Genomic DNA, 16006 nt, shown 5'->3' on the forward strand with positions numbered 1-16006 from the left:
TGGTTAATGGAGAGCCACCAGCTACCCGTCAAATCCTCAGCAAAATTGCCTCAGGTGATGTTTGCTGGGCATGCACAACCACACAGTTTGCCTCTGTTTTATTTCTTTAATGGGTTATAACTATATTACACCCAGGGTCACATAAACATGTCCGGGAAAAGGTAACATTCCTTTGAGCCTGTAAGAGGGAGAACGGCAAACACAACCCTACCCATTAATTCTGTGCAACTCTCTTAGCATCCTTTTTGTCTGGAAGCAGTTGTACAGCGATAATACATGGAGCCTCTTCTGATAGCAGATAATTGTTCTTTATCTCAGCACCATAAGTGATTAAATGCTCCAGTCACACACCTGTCACAGAGATGCAGCAGAGGGATCTACTTCAGCAGAGGCAGAACCAGAGTAACAATGCAGCTTCCATTCCATGTCTCTACAGGACCACCTGCTTCCACCTTTATTTATTTTTGAGATTGAATACCCCAGGGTGGTTTTTAGACGCAGGCACACACCATAAAAACAACGTAAAGCACAACTAGGCTGCACAGAACGCAAAGAAAAGCATAGCACAGACTCAACAAGGTTTAGGAAAGTAACAAGGTTTTAACTCGATGCCGAAAGGTTAAACTCGACTCCAGGTAAGGCCCCCTTGATGTTGTGTTTCCCCATCACTTTCCTTATTGCAAATAGGGTGATCTTTTGGCAAAGTGCATTGTACAAAACCACCCAATCAACTTTATTTGTGCAACCTGAATTTGCCCGTATGTGATTGATGCCCACCTGAAACTAGTGACAATCTGGAAGCACCCTAACTTTTGAAGTGCACAGTAGAGATATAAATGTCAAAAAGTAGAATTCCTTATGCATTAAACTTATGCATTAAACTAGCTATTTAGCTATCTCTCTTGCGTCACACCTCACTGAAACAACAGCAAAAACATTTGGCTTGCATTTCGACTGGGTGGAGACTTTGGGACTCCCTCCACCTCCAGTAATAGGGATATTTCGAGAGGGAATTAATTTAAAACTTTGGGGGTGGGGCATGCCATCTCCTAGGGCAGCAACGTATCTTTTTCCCCAGCTCTGTCTCCTGTGGTTGTGAAGCTTCTCTTGGCACAGGTTACTTTTGAGACTTCCTGCAAACAGGGCATTGATTTGGTGGAAGGCGAGGATTTGTCTTCAATGATAGGCTGGCCTTGTCCTAACCCCACCCAACAACTTTTAAATGAATAGCCTGCATTTTATGGTCACCTACCTTGCAGGACTCTTTCTTGGGCTCCATGATCACTGCAGATGGTGACAGCAGCCACGAAATTAAAAGACGCCTGCTTCTTGGGAGAAGGGCAATGACAGGCCTAGACAGCATCTTGAGAAGTAGAGACATCACCTTGCCAACAAAGGTCCGTATAGTTAAAGCTATGGTTTTCCCAGTAGTGATGTATGGAAGTGAGAGCTGGACCATAAAGAAGGCTGATCGCCGAAGAATTGATGCTTTTGAATTATGGTGCTGGAGGAGACTCTTGAGAGTCCCATGGACTGCAAGAAGATCAAACCTCTCCATTCTGAAGGAAATCAGCCCTGAGTGCTCACTGGAAGGACAGATTGTGAAGCTGAGGCTCCAGTACTTTGGCGACCTCATGAGAAGAGAAGACTCCCTGGAGAAGACCCTGATGTTGGGAAAGATGGAGGGCACAAGGAGAAGGGGGCAACAGAGGATGAGATGGTTGGATAGTGTTTTCGAGGTTACCAGCATGAGTCTGACCAAGCTGCGGGGGGCAGTGGAGGACAGGAGTGCCTGGCGTTCTCTGGTTCATGGGGTCACGAAGAGTCGGACACGACTAAACGACTAAACAACAACAACAACAAACCTTGCAGGACTACTGTGGAAAATTAACAGTCTATTCTTTGTAAAGTTCTCTGCATGTGGCGTAGGGGAAATGCTGCTGTGTAGAAGTGCTAAATATTTACTTGGAATCCTTTGGTGCTTCCCACATTCTGTCAATACTGAAATGCTTAAAATTGAGCCTAATATAACAGACATTATCCGCCTTAGGGAGTGCCTGTTTATTACACCACATAAATTAGAAGATTACATGTTTCAAATGCACGAAAGGAATTGTCGTGACAGCATCGTACGGAAGGTTACTGTTTTTATGGGGTGGAAACCAATCAAGTGCTTATGCATAGAATCCTAGCATTAGTTTAACCTTGTTTCTTCTGGTCCCCCCTTCCTATTTAAGTCTGTCTTGTATAATGCAAAACATTGATTTCTGAACTGTGCCTATGTAAATGAAGAGCTCATAGCTCAGTGATGAAAGGAAGGGACCATTCAAAGAAGTGTGTAAGGGTGGATATCAATTGTACATGGCCAGAACTCAATTACTATGCCACCCGAGGCATTTTTGTTGGGGATTGTAGGGAAAGACCTGCCAAAAAAGTTGAAAAACATCTTCATGTATGCAACAACGGCAGCGAGGGTTCTGGTAGCACAAGGATGGAAGACTGAAAAAACCCCAACTAAAGAATCATGGCAAGAAAAATTGATGGACTATGCAGAACTGGCAAAACTGACATATAAGCTATGAGACAAGGATAACTGTGACTTTAAGGATTAATGGGAACCCTTTACAAAGTATCTGAGGACGCAACAAAGCGAACTGGACTCCTTGGCAGGTTTTGAATAAACATTCACAAACTTTTTATTGATAATAATCAGCTAAATAGTTTGAGGATCTATACAACTTTGTAACATGCAGAAAACAGCATTCTTAGAGAAACCAAAGACTGGAACTGAGGGAAGTCGTGGGCTGGGGTGGGGCTGGGTGGGTTTTGTGTGGGAGGGGGAGGGAGGGAAAATGGGGGGGGGACAAGGATGATATGTTTTTGGATAATATGTCTTGTTATAATTTTGAATAAAAATAAAAGAACTCAATTACTATGCCCTCAAGTTTCAAAGCAAAAAGCTCTGGGTTCTCCTAATATGGATTAAAGTAAAATAAAGCTAGCTGCAGTCCAGGTCCAACCTAGTTTGTTCTATGTGCCAGGAAAGGTAGGGATACAAAAAGAATAAAAGACCAGGGTTCTGGAATATGTGGCCTCAAGTATTGTTGGACTAGACCTCCCATCATCCTTGACTATTGGCCATGCTAGATGGGGCTGATGGGAACTGGAGTTACTTGGAGAGGCATGGATTCCTCACTCCTGAAACAGATCTACGTGAGGCCTGATCACGGTAGATATTGCCTCTTAATGCACTTAACAAAAAGTAAAAAGAAGTCGTTGAACAAATCTGCCCAGCTCATTGTTTTGTTTTCCAAAATGGTGGTTAGTTCAAAATTAAAGCAAAAGCTTTTGATCTCCAAAAAGGCATGAGGAAGGGGGAGAGGGGAAGGATAGTTTGCTAGCTGAGGCTCACTACAGCTCTTCTCATAGCAGAAAATAATTATTTCCCACTGTAGCTCAACCTGGCCAGAACCTCTTAAGATGAAAGGGATATGTTCAAAAGGGAAGCTTCTGGGATTCTAAAAATCCCAGGGGGACTCTAAAAATCTCTACTGAATTGCCCAAGGGTTAAATTAAGCTTTAAGTAAAGGGGAATCATTCTTTTTATAGTGCAGTAGATTAGATTGTGTATCCTGCTAAATAAACCCAATTATCTTCTGATCCAGCTCTACCTTTATGCTATCAGATAGCAGGGAGGGGGGAATAAAATGAAGCTGTGCATGCAGTCTAATTGATTAAATACATGTTTTCTAATCTTGAGCAGCACAACTGAATCCAGTGCAACTACCGTAACTACCAAGTACATGAACACAGAATTGCAGGGCATGCTCACAAGCACTGGAATTGCAGCCAGCTTTGCCTGTGGAACTTGTATATAAACTTTTTAGCACTCTTTGTGGCAATTTTAGAAATGACAATAAATAAATAAACATTAAATGAATCTAGGGGTTTCTTGCTTAAAAGTTTAGTGTTGTGCCACTGTGTCCATTTAATAACACAGTATAATGAGCTGGCAGTGTGAAATGCCAGTGAAATAATTAAGGTCTCTGGGTTATTCTTCTGCCAGGTGTTCATATAATAGGTTTCTCCCACTCCTTTAGGCACATGGTAGGACAGAAATGCTGCTTTTTTTAAAAAAAAAAAAAAGGTTTGTGTTGTCCAGCCCAACGAATTCCAGCAATTCCTTATTAACAGATCACTGAGAGATTCATCAAATAAAGGATGCCCTAAACTGGCCTGCTTGGTGGCTTTGAGGACATTATGAAGCACTAAAATTGCATTGCAATTAACTGTTCCTTTCACCTTGCTTTGGACCATATTATTCTGCTCCTGTTGAGGACCAGCTCTTGTTTTGATGGGCTGTCAGTGGTCCCAACAGCTCCTCACTGTGACCAGCTTTCCTTTTGAGAGAGCCAATGACTGTCAGGGACAGATGATCATTCTCCTCAGCTGTGGCTGCTTTATTTCCTGCAAGAGCAGGTGGATGAACAAGTAAAGAGGCCAGACTGGGCCTAATCTTCATTGCCACCAATAAGGGAAACTGAGTGGTTGTGGACTCTGTTGCTGTTTTCTTCAATGCTGCTCGCTCTCTTCCTGCAGGCCATAGAATGTGTATCATCAGGCAACTGCTGGGTCCCAGTATTCTAGCAGTGTCCACTGCTAATATCTACTCTGGACCCACCCTTAAAGCAACATTTTTTCAGTGGGCAACTAAGTCTGGGATCCCTTCTTAAAATTTACCAGAATGCCGCAGAATGATTCTTCATTGGAGTCACTGCGAGAAATTATAATGGCGGCTACATTGGAGGGCTTCTATTGGCACCTGCTGTTCCCATCTCCAGGTAAGCCTGTTGGAGTTGCCAGCTGATGAAGGAGGGTCTCACCAGAGAACACTTTGCTGAGGGTCCCCTCAACTTTGAACTGGCTCTGCACTCATCAGAGAGCTGAGCCTGTCTGCATCTCCCACTTAGCTTTCTTGCGCTTCGCTGTATGAAATAGTCGGATGCTGTTGGGAACATGTAAAAATAATAAATAGTTGAGTGATTAAACAGCAAAATAACTCTCCTATAAACTGCAACTGTAGTTTGCACTGCTTCAGAGAGCCACATTAATCACCAGGCAATAACTATGTTTGGCCTATTAGAAGTAGGTGAGATATTTTAAATGTAACAACCCCCCCCCCCGTTTTTAATGCATCTATGTGGGGTTGCTTGTAAGTTGCTTTGGAAGAGCACACCTATATGTTTCAGCCCAGTGGCACAAATAGCAGCTGCAGTGAGATGATTTTGTGTTACAGTGTTATGTTAAACATAATCTGATCCCGCATTTAAAAATGAAACAGTGGGAGGTCCAGTTATGAACCCCCCCCCCCAATTCCTCTTTTTCGACCAGTGGGGATTTTTAAAAGTAAATTTGTTTAGGATTCAGATGTTATCCAGTTTAATAACTGGCAGCAACAATAGCAATAAAATTTACTTTTGAAAGGAAAAGTTTTATTGGACATCCTGGGAGAAATTTTATAAGCCAAATATCCCCTAGGCCGCTGTCTGTTGGTATACAGCCAAATGAAAGTGTTGGCGTAATGACCCAAGGATGTCAATTAGGAATTAATTAAGGAGTTGCTAAATTATTTTTGAGTCTGATGAACAAGGCTGGGTGGAGAATGCTGCAGTGATTTAGGGGTTCCTTCTGCATCTATAAATTAAACCTGGCAGTATTTGTTAATGTTTCTAGTGAGGAAGAGCGCAACTGAACTGCAACGGAACCCCAGTGGCTTTGACTATGAAATGTGTCTCCAGAAGAAAACATTCCAGAACTTAATAGATTGCTTAAAAAGACAATTGAGTTATGTTGTTGAATAAACAGCAGAATGGGAATGTGGAGAGAGAGTAGAGTAGAATGAACACAGTTGCACAAGATTTCATCAAACTCTAGCATGAGAAAAGACAAATTTGGAATGCATTTAATAGGTTATGGGACAGGACCATATAGACAGAAGGAGGCTTTGGTAAGCCCCATTATCCCTTGGCCTAAACAACCCTCTCTCATGTGCAGCTTGGGGAATAATATGAATAGGGTTGGCTGGCAGTGTATATTATGGACTTTTAAAGTGGTAGGGACCATTAAGACACCTTGTTAGGCCAGACTTTGGGAAGGTTTGCTGTATGGAGCTGCTCAGATAATTTTTATTGCCTGCTTCTACATTTTCCTGAGATTCTGTTTTATTATTGCAAAATTTCACAGTGCTTTAAAAAAAATGATTTTTATGTAATATATTTCTGCTTTGGGACCATATGGTGAAGGACAGACTGTAAATAAGGTAATGCCTGAATGAACTGATCTCATTTATGTCAAGCATTTCTATTTGTCATGGCAAGCCAAAATAGCCAACCTTGGGCTAGAGGGTATCCTGTGGCCATCTAGATGTTGGACTACAGATTATATCACCCCTGCTCTGTATCCCAACATGTCTTGACTGTGACTATGCAACGCAAGCAAGAACATTTAGTTAGGGCCACTCAGATTTAACCCATTTTTAGTAATCAGGGTTGTACTGCCTCTGAATCTGGATGATCTATTCTAGCAATAAAAGCTAATTGCTATTGACAAGATTTGGCATAGGAGTAGATGTGATTGTAGCTTCTTTTCACAGTTTAAAACAATATTTATAAATACCAGTTTTCAGCGATATTCCAGGTGGAGACAGTTACTTGGCTGATGATGAGTCTAGTTGCATTCCAATACTAGATACATGAGCCTCAGTCTATGATATCACTTTCCCAGTCATTTTTTGAATTACAGGGTTGCCATATTTCAAAAAGTAAAAACCAGGACACCCCCAAAATTGTTGAGCTAAGATCCAGGACAAAGCGGACATTTTCCTTTTGGATATTCCAGATGCATGGCAGCCCTGGGATACAAGGTCCAGCAAAATTGACCAAAGTAATAAATTCATGCATAATTCATCTGGATGCTCTTCTAAGTGAGCAGCATTTGTAGTGCAGCCATTAACATTGCAGGGAATAGTGATATAATGATTCCACTATTCACACAGAAGTACTTTAAGCAAGCTATAAGGATAGAAGGGGTATAGCCATATCACAGGTCAGAAAATAATACAGCAGGAGGAAATAATCTGCCCTGGTTACTGTGGTGCAATTAGATATGAAATACGCATCTCAATATAAAAGTTTCATGGGCTTTTACGATTATAATTTGACTTTGTGATGCAGTATCTTGATTAACACCAGTATTATCACCTGTCAATTACTAAAAAGCAATGCAGTAATTAAGTCAAGCAAATGCTCTTGCATCCTTCTGGAGGTATAGTATGCCTGGGTATTTAAGGAATTCAGCAAAAGCAAAGACCTATTGAGATGAAAAATATAATCTTCACAGGTGCCCTGGGGCAGAGAAGAGAGACACTGTAATGAGCATCTCCCTCATTACGACAAATTAAGATACAACCACATTTGCTTAAAACAATTGCAAAGAGTTTTCAATTTTTTGGACAATAAACTTTTAAGAGCGTACCAGGTGCTAATACTCTTTGTATCTTTCCCAGCTTGGGGATTTATAAAGAGCTAAGACAGCCTTTCTCATCTAAATGGAAATGCCCAGAAGCTGATTTGGTACTAAAAAGTCAGCTATCGGTTCTCAATAGTATGTATAACTAGAGAAGTTAAAATATGAACTTCATAGTTGCTAGAATTAATTTGCTTTTTACTTTCCAACACAGTCATTCTTAATTTATGGCAAAACATTCTGTTATCCCCTTTCTGCTTTATACTGCTCTGTTCGGTTGGGAATATCCAAAACTCTGCCATGCTCGGGGAAACATTTTGTGATAATGGATTAAAACTGAATTATTATTTTTAATGTTGCTCTTTCATCCTGAAGACACCTTGCAATATATATTACATATTCTGAAGAAGGGTTTTTTCCCCCTTTCAAGTTCTAGTAAGAAAATCCTGGGGTAAGAAGCCATGGTCTGTCTGGATACAAAGCAGCTTCGTGTGCTCATATATTCAGCATTAAAATAAAGAAATTACTATTTTTCTCTGAATAGACTTTCCCAGATGTCATTGGGCTACAGTTACTATCATGTCTGGCCATTGACCATGCTGGATGGGGTGATGGGAATTGTAGTCCAACAATATCTACCAATCATAGGTTCAAGAAGGCTGCTCAAAATGCTCAAGCTCATGACTGATAGTAAAGGTAAAGGTAAAGGTACCCCTGCCCGTGCGGGCCAGTCTTGACAGACTCTGGGGTTGTGCGCCCATCTCACTTAAGAGGCCAGGGGCCAGCGCTGTCCGGAGACACTTCCGGGTCACGTGGCCAGCGTGACATCGCTGCTCTGGCCAGAGCCAGAGCCAGAGCCAGAGCCGCACACGGAAATGCCGTTTACCTTCCCGCTGGTAAGCGGTCCCTATTTATCTACTTGCACCCGGAGGTGCTTTCGAACTGCTAGGTTGGCAGGCGCTGGGACCGAGCAGCGGGAGCGCACCCCGCCGCAGGGATTCGAACCGCCGACCTTTCGATCGGCAAGCCCTAGGCGCTGAGGCTTTAACCCACAGCGCCACCTGCGTCCCATGACTGATAGTAGGAAGTACTTTTTGCACAACTCGCTTCATTACAAAATGGTGTATTGCTTACCTGCTGATTATTTTTTTTAGGGAGTAGACCAGGCCTTCTCAACCTTGGCCCTCCAGATGTTTTGAGACTACAATTCCCAGCATCCCTAACCACTGGTCCTGCTAGCTAGGGATAATGGAAGTTATAGGCCAAAAACATCTGGAGGGCCGAGTTTGAGGAAGCCTGGAGCAGACAAATTCATAGATGATAGATCTTTTTCAGAGCAATCATATCCATTTGTTCACAGAAGTGAGTTCCATTGTAAGTGTGTAGGTAAAGGTACCCCTGCCCGTACGGGCCAGTCGTGTCCGACTCTAGGGTTGTGGGCCCATCTCACTTAAGAGGCTGGGGGCCAGCGCTGTCTGAAGACACTTCTGGGTCACGTGGCCAGCGTGACGAAGCTGCTCTGGCAAGCCGGCACCAGCACAGCACACGGAAACACAGTTTACCTTCCCGCTATAAAGCGGTACCTATTTATCTACTTGCACTTAGGGGTGCTTTCGAACTGCTAGGTGGGCAGGAGGTGGGACCGAAAGATGGGAGCTCACCCCGCCGCGGGGATTCGAACCGCCGACCATGTGATCGGCAAGTCCTAGGCACTGAGGTTTTACCCACAGAGCCACCCGCGTCCCCTTAAGTATGTAGGAGTGCGCCTTAATTATTTTTAGCTGTAAGCACTAGACACCAGCAACAGGTAAAGGAGATGGCTGTCCCTGTCACAAGCCACTTGTGAGCTTTCCAGGCGCATTCATCACCATCAAACCTTATAAGACTTAAAGAGGAAAGGGATAAAAGCTAATAGTTAAAGGTGATTATAACTCACATAAAACAGATAGAAACAAAAGGCAAGTCGTTAAAAGTGACTATAAGGGAGGGGCATTTGATTGGCCCCCTGCTTTAAGGCAGGTGTGGGTAACTTTTGGTCCTCCAGATTTTGCTGAACTACAACTCCCATCAGTCCTAGCAAGAATGGGCAACAGCCAGGGAAGACGGGAGTTGCAGTGCAGCAACATCTGGTGGGCCAAAGCCTTCCAAAGCACACCTATTTAAAAGGCTTATGTTACTTTATGAATTTATGCATTTTTATCTATTTGCCTATTGTAAACCACCTATGACATTTGCAAAGTTCTGTACCACATATAAATGAAGTAAACAAATAAATCTGTCTAGTGGTCTTAGATTTTAGAGGTTCTGTCTAAAATAATTGGTCTTAATTAGGCTTGATCCATTAACTGTTTTGCTGAATTATTTAGATGGCAGTTACTCATTTGTTACTTATTAACTCACTTAGCTATCAAGATCATAGTGTCTTTGTGCAGTTATTCCTACAATCACAAAGTGTCTGACAGAAGTCTTAGGGTTGCATCCAACATATTCATATTCACAGTATGAATTAGTCAAATACTATCCTTATAGTCTGATGAAATGTGCAAACTTATGGATTAGTTTTTTTCAAGGAATTAATTTCATTCCCTTGCCTTATAATGACAGGTGTGTTTTTTTCCTAAAACATTTCTTTTTCAAAAGAAGAAACCTGATTTAATAGGCAGTAGAATGCCTGCTGTCTGCACCTTAACTACCCACATATTCAGCCATGAATGCAGTACTTCTGGCAAATAATAATTTTCTACATCAAAAGTCAACTCATTCTCATCCAGTAAATATTTGAGGGGGAGAAATATATTCAAGCCACCCGCTTCACATAGACTAGGCAATGGCTCATTAAATATCAACATGGTACAGAGTTTGTTTCAGGAAAGAGAAAGGGAAATATTCTTGTCTCCATTAAAAAGAACATAATGGAAATCTGTATAAAGACATGTTAAAGCACCGTAACTGAACACCGCCAACACCGTCAAAGTGAAATAAGCTGAAAAGAAATCTTAGTAGTAAAGATTTAATATTTTATTTACACAGATGCCCACACAATTGCTGACTGATTTGCAATAGATTAGTTCCTCAGTCTCTCGCCATGCCACTGACACTCTGCATCTAGCTGGCTCTCTTGTGTGTGTATATACCTAATCTATGTGTGCAGAGGTGTCTGTGTAAATAGAATATTAATCACAGAAGCATGCTGGAGGTAACATCTAGTACTACAGGTAGTGCTTTTTCCCTATAAAAATAGGTGCCAGTACTCACCATGAAGTTGTTACAATAAGTGCCACACTTTTAACAACAAAAAAGAGAGGTGCCAGTACTGCGTACCCTTGAGACCTCCTAAAAAAAAGCACTGACTACAGGTATGATTTGTTATGATACAATGGGTAGTTTTTTGCCTATTGTATCATAACAAATGATTTTTTGGTTATGATTTTGTTATGGTTTCTTCCACTTATATTTATGTTAGATTAATGATGCTTCAATGATTTATTGTGCGGGGTCAGACTTAAATGCATGAATTTCTATCCCTAAATTCAACTATGAAAATACAAGGTGCAGATTGTGCATGAAGGTAAAGCCTAGAAAGGTGGCTGTCCTCAATTTGTTTGAGGAAGAACCAGGGGCAAGCAGATTCCCTTTGCCAGTTCCAATAAGCTAAACATCATCTGCTCCCTGGGTGGTTTCCTCTGCTCTTGGAAGCCAGTGTGGTGTAGTGGTTAAGAGCGGTAGTCTTGTAATCTGGGGAACTGGGTTCGCGTCTCCGCTCCTCCACATGCAGCTGCTGGGTGACCTTGGGCCAGTCACACTTCTTTGAAGTCTCTCAGCCCCACTCACCTCACAGAGTGTTTGTTGTGGGGGAGGAAGGGAAAGGAGAATGTTAGCCACTTTGGTAGACTCCTTCAGGTAGTGATAAAGCTGGATATCAAATCCAAACTCCTCCTCCTCCTCCTCCTCCTCCTCCTCCTCCTCCTCTTCTTCTTCTTCTTCTTCTTCTTCTTCTTCTTCCTTATACTAGGATAACCCCAGTGGTTTGCCTGGGTACACTGGGTCACAGCTAGTGGAATTATGGTTTGTAGGAGTACACTGGGTGACATCTGATGGAAATTGTCTACCAGATCAAAAACAGGTAATATGTACATATATGCATGGCCTAGATTTTGAACTTTTCCCATGGAGATGTTTTCAACAGTAACAAGAGCATTCTATGTAATGAAATTATATTTATGTTGAAATAAAGAAAGACATGCAGCTTTTATGTAGAAAAATGGCATTATTTTAGATCCATAAAAGAGCGTACCTTGTAATTTTAGAGGGGATATTGAACATATAAACCCCAAACACTAATATTCAATTCCTTTCTTATATATTATCTCCTAGTAGGTTGATATTATATTAGAACTATAATAATGCTTGCAAGCTATTGCAGTTTATATTTGGATTATGTTTGCTTTGACTGTAAAGGGTTTGGTATAGACCGTTTGTAATACTGGTGGTTTATGGACCAGACACAATAATAATTCATTTTCTGGGATTCCTGCTTTTGAGACTTCACTGCTTATCTTATACTCTAAGTCTCAAAGTGTAATATTCACTTTTATCCAAGGGTTGGCAAATACCTGGAATAGATAGGCAAGGAAAGTCAGCAACGGATTAGAGTCTGGTTAGCTAATCTGACAGTGAAGGAAAAGGGGGGGCGCAGAGGGAGGGAGTTCCTCACATTGAGAGCGCATGTTCAAATATAACAGAAAAAGAAAAACATCCAAATTTAAAACCTAATTTTCATTGGCATCCTTCCAGGACTTCCCCTCCCCTCCCCCTCTTGTATTCCAATTCTTTCAAATAGATTCAACAAATTCTTACCCCAAATTTTAAAATTATTTATCATTGACCCAATTTAAAAAATATTTTCCCATCCCCTAAAATCGACCTGTTCCCTTCCACGAGTTCCCCTCTTTAATATGCAATACAGATTAAAATAAACAGAAAAATAGAAAAAAGAATAAAATGTAATTTAACACCCTTTGGATTCCAAATTTCCCTCCCCCCTTTCCCGGTTGCGTTCCCAATGTCCGTCAATATCTACTGTCATCCTGGAGCTCCCACATCTAAACCACAGTCCTTCACCAGTCCGCTTTGCCGTCTTTTTATTAGTCTTTGCCGTCTTTTGGTCATCTTTGATTTCACATGTCCAATCTTGGAAGGAGTCTATCTTCCAACTTTGTCCAGTTCTTGTTATTCTTGTTGTTCTTGTTGTTCTCTCTCCTCCTCTTTTTTTTTTTTCCTGCTCTCCTGCACAAATGTTCTAATTCCAAAAAGCTTCTAATTCCTCTGCAGAGGTTTTGTTATTCAGGAACAAAACATTACGTCAAGTCCCTTCCATTCTTCAATAGATAAATCTATTGTCTCCTTTAGTGTGTAGACCTCTGTAGACAAAATAGTGTTCCATTTCTGCAGTTTCCCAGGAGATAAAAGGTAAAAGGTAAAGGTACCCCTGCCCGTACGGGCCAGTCTTGACAGACTCTGGGGTTGTGCGCCCATCTCACTTAAGAGGCCAGGGGCCAGCGCTGTCCGGAGACACTTCCGGGTCACGTGGCCAGCGTGACATCGCTGCTCTGGCGAGCCAGAGCCGCACACGGAAATGCCGTTTACCTTCCCGCTGGTAAGCGGTCCCTATTTATCTACTTGCACCCGGAGGTGCTTTCGAACTGCTAGGTTGGCAGGCGCTGGGACCGAGCAGCGGGAGCGCACCCCGCCGCAGGGATTCGAACCGCCGACCTTTCGATCGGCAAGTCCTAGGCGCTGAGGCTTTAACCCACAGCGCCACCAGCGTCCCAAGGAGATAAAAAGTCCTATTCAAATTCGATGCCAACAATACTTGTAGTGTCCCACAGCTCCTCTAGAGGGATTATAGTAACTCAGTTTCCTTCCCGATCACACCCAACAGTCAAAGTAACTTATTATTCCTTGTTTTAAACAATTTATATCCAATTTGTAACAAATGTGACCAGCAAAGTCCTCGTAACAAAGTTCTCTTTTTGTTCTTCCGCTTTGACAGCTCCTTTGACAGCTGTCAAAACCTCTATTTCTCCTCTCCCGGCGCTCTTACGGATCGCTCCCGGGGTTTCCGGGGGGGGGTGTTGCCTTTTAATTCACATTCCACTTTTCTCCTCTAGCCCAGTCTTATAATTTTCCATCGCGAAGTTAATAATTTTATCAAAAAAAAGGTTGCACTCGATCTTAGTTGTCAAATCCTTTGCTTTAGCTCCTCTACAACAGGGGGGAGGCTGACTCCCTTTTTGCACCTCCCCCGCTCGCTCCGAATTTAAAAAGAATTTCCCCCCTTTTTTAATCCAAGTTCCAATTACTCACGGGTTATTCTTTTAAAGTCCAAATTTTCAATGGAAGAAGTCAGCGCTCTCCGTCGAATGGCATGCGGCTTCGCTCGGCAGGGGAAGCGGAGGACTCACAGCACCCCCCCCGTCACCCGCTCCGCAGCCTTTAAAAAGGCTCCTTCGTGGGTCGGGGGGGACGCAAACGGTGCCCGCCGAGTCACCATGCCCATGGGTTTCAGCGCCCATGGTTTTTGAGGGTCCCCGCATCACCGGCGCGGTAGAACCCGGGGCTGAGAGACTTCAAAGAAGTGTGACTGGCCCAAGGTCACGCAGCAGCTGCATGTGGAGGAGCGGAGACACGAACCCGGTTCCCCAGATTACGAGACTACCGCTCTTAACCACTACACCACACTGGCTCTCAACACATAACACCAAGTACTTGAGATGAATAAGACAACACCTCCACTATTGCTAGCCCATCACCTAGCTTTTCTTGACTTGAGTAACTTGATGTTAAGAGTAGCACATTTTCAGGCTTGTCTTCATGTGTGTGCTGCTTCAAGCTAATTGATCCTACTTGGAATGGAATTCCATTCAGTTTTTCTGGTAAGATTCTAGAAGTCATTGGCCCTTCTCCGTGTTCTAAGTCTCCCACCACCTACTTCTACAGTTGTGGATGTGTTCAATAAAGCCTGCTGTTTCCCATATGATTGTGATTCTTTATTCTCCATTGGGAACCTCAACCTCGTAAGTAGCCGTTTGGTGATAAGTACTGGCTGTACTTTTAGACTCCATGTTGATGATGTAGTTCTGTGCATACAAACTGAACTGGCAAAGAAAGACCTCCTGTACTAGGGAAACAAAATCTGTTTGATGGTGGAAATCTGTGAGTACTTGGACTGGAGGTATTCACAATCTTGGATTTGGTCTGCGGACACCAGCAAATGACAGTCATTCATTACCTGCACACTTGCTACCTCAGTCATCATAATTGTACAAGTGTGTAGTTCAGGTGTAGGCAAACTTGGCCCACCAGATGTTTTGGGACCACAACTCCCACCTTCCCTAGCTAACAGGACCAGTGGTCAGGGGTGATGGGAATTGTAGTCTCAAAACATCTGGAGAGCCGAGTTTGCCCGTGCCTGGTGTACTTACTAACTGGTGAACTGCCCTTTGTTGATATCAATTACTCACATCTGTCTGCTTGCACAGTGCTGCCTCAATAATTGTTTTCTGTTGGTTTCTGGTTTGGACAGGAATTCCATTCCCTTTATGACTTTTCTGTAGCAAAAGCAAATAGTTTAATGGCTGCTGTTTGAGAAATTTGCCTTTCCCCAATTGCCAAGTCTTATATGTGTCTCAATTGTTTGTGTGTAAATATTGCCCATAGTTGAAAGCATTAAAAAAAAAATTCCTGCCTTTTGAAGTCGTGGGAAATCACTATAGCAGATGAAATGTCTCTGTGTAGTTATGAAATGAATGAAATGTAAGTGGGAGGCTCAAATCTAAATTGAGGAAATGTTGTGAGCAAGTAAGCATAAATGATGAAGCAAATGCTTCTATTTTTGTACAGTAGATTTATCCTCTGGTAGTGATGGTGAAACTGTCTTGCTTTGAATGGCTGATGACTTGGCATTTGTGGACATAATCTGTGAATGTTCAAAAAATAGTTGTTGTTTTAAATTGGCTCTCTTGTACTTTTGGAAGGACAATGTATTTTGTCATGTTGTTGGAAACAGATACCTCCCAGCCCTAATGAGGAACGATTGAGGGAGTTGAGTATGTTTAGCCTGGAGAAGTGGAGACTGAGAGGAGATATGATAGCCATCTTCAAATATCTAAAGGGCTGTCACATGGAGGATGGAGCAAGCTTCTTTTCTCTTGCTCTGGAGGGCAGGACCTAAACCAGTGGATTCAAGTTACAAGAAAGGAGATTCTGACTAAACGTCAGGAAGAACTTTCTGACAGTAAGCTGTTTGACAGTGGAACGGACTCTCTCAAAAGGTGGTGGAGTGTCTTTCATTGGCAGTTTTATTGCAGAGGTTGGATGGCCATCTTTTAGGGATGCCTGAGTTGAGATTCCTGCATTGCAGGGGGTTGGACTAGATGACCCAGGGAGTCTCTTCCAACTCTACAGTTCTCTGATTTTTTAA

General features: G+C 42.4%; 1 protein-coding gene and 1 long non-coding RNA gene across 7 annotated transcripts in view; one reads left to right on the top strand and one right to left on the bottom strand.

The window, feature by feature from the left end:
- Positions 1–16006, top strand: part of CCSER1 (coiled-coil serine rich protein 1) — a 725174-nt gene that overhangs the window by 184445 nt on the left and 524723 nt on the right. The gene's annotated exons all lie outside the window — the stretch shown is intronic.
- Positions 3937–14428, bottom strand: LOC307224473. The gene is made up of 2 exons (XR_013842560.1): positions 14337–14428; positions 3937–4985 (listed from the first exon to the last, which is right to left on the bottom strand). It is a non-coding gene; the product is annotated as an uncharacterized lncRNA (long non-coding RNA).

Source organism: Podarcis cretensis (genome assembly GCF_951804945.1).
Source record: "Podarcis cretensis genome assembly, chromosome: 9".
NCBI lineage: Eukaryota > Metazoa > Chordata > Lepidosauria > Squamata > Lacertidae > Podarcis > Podarcis cretensis.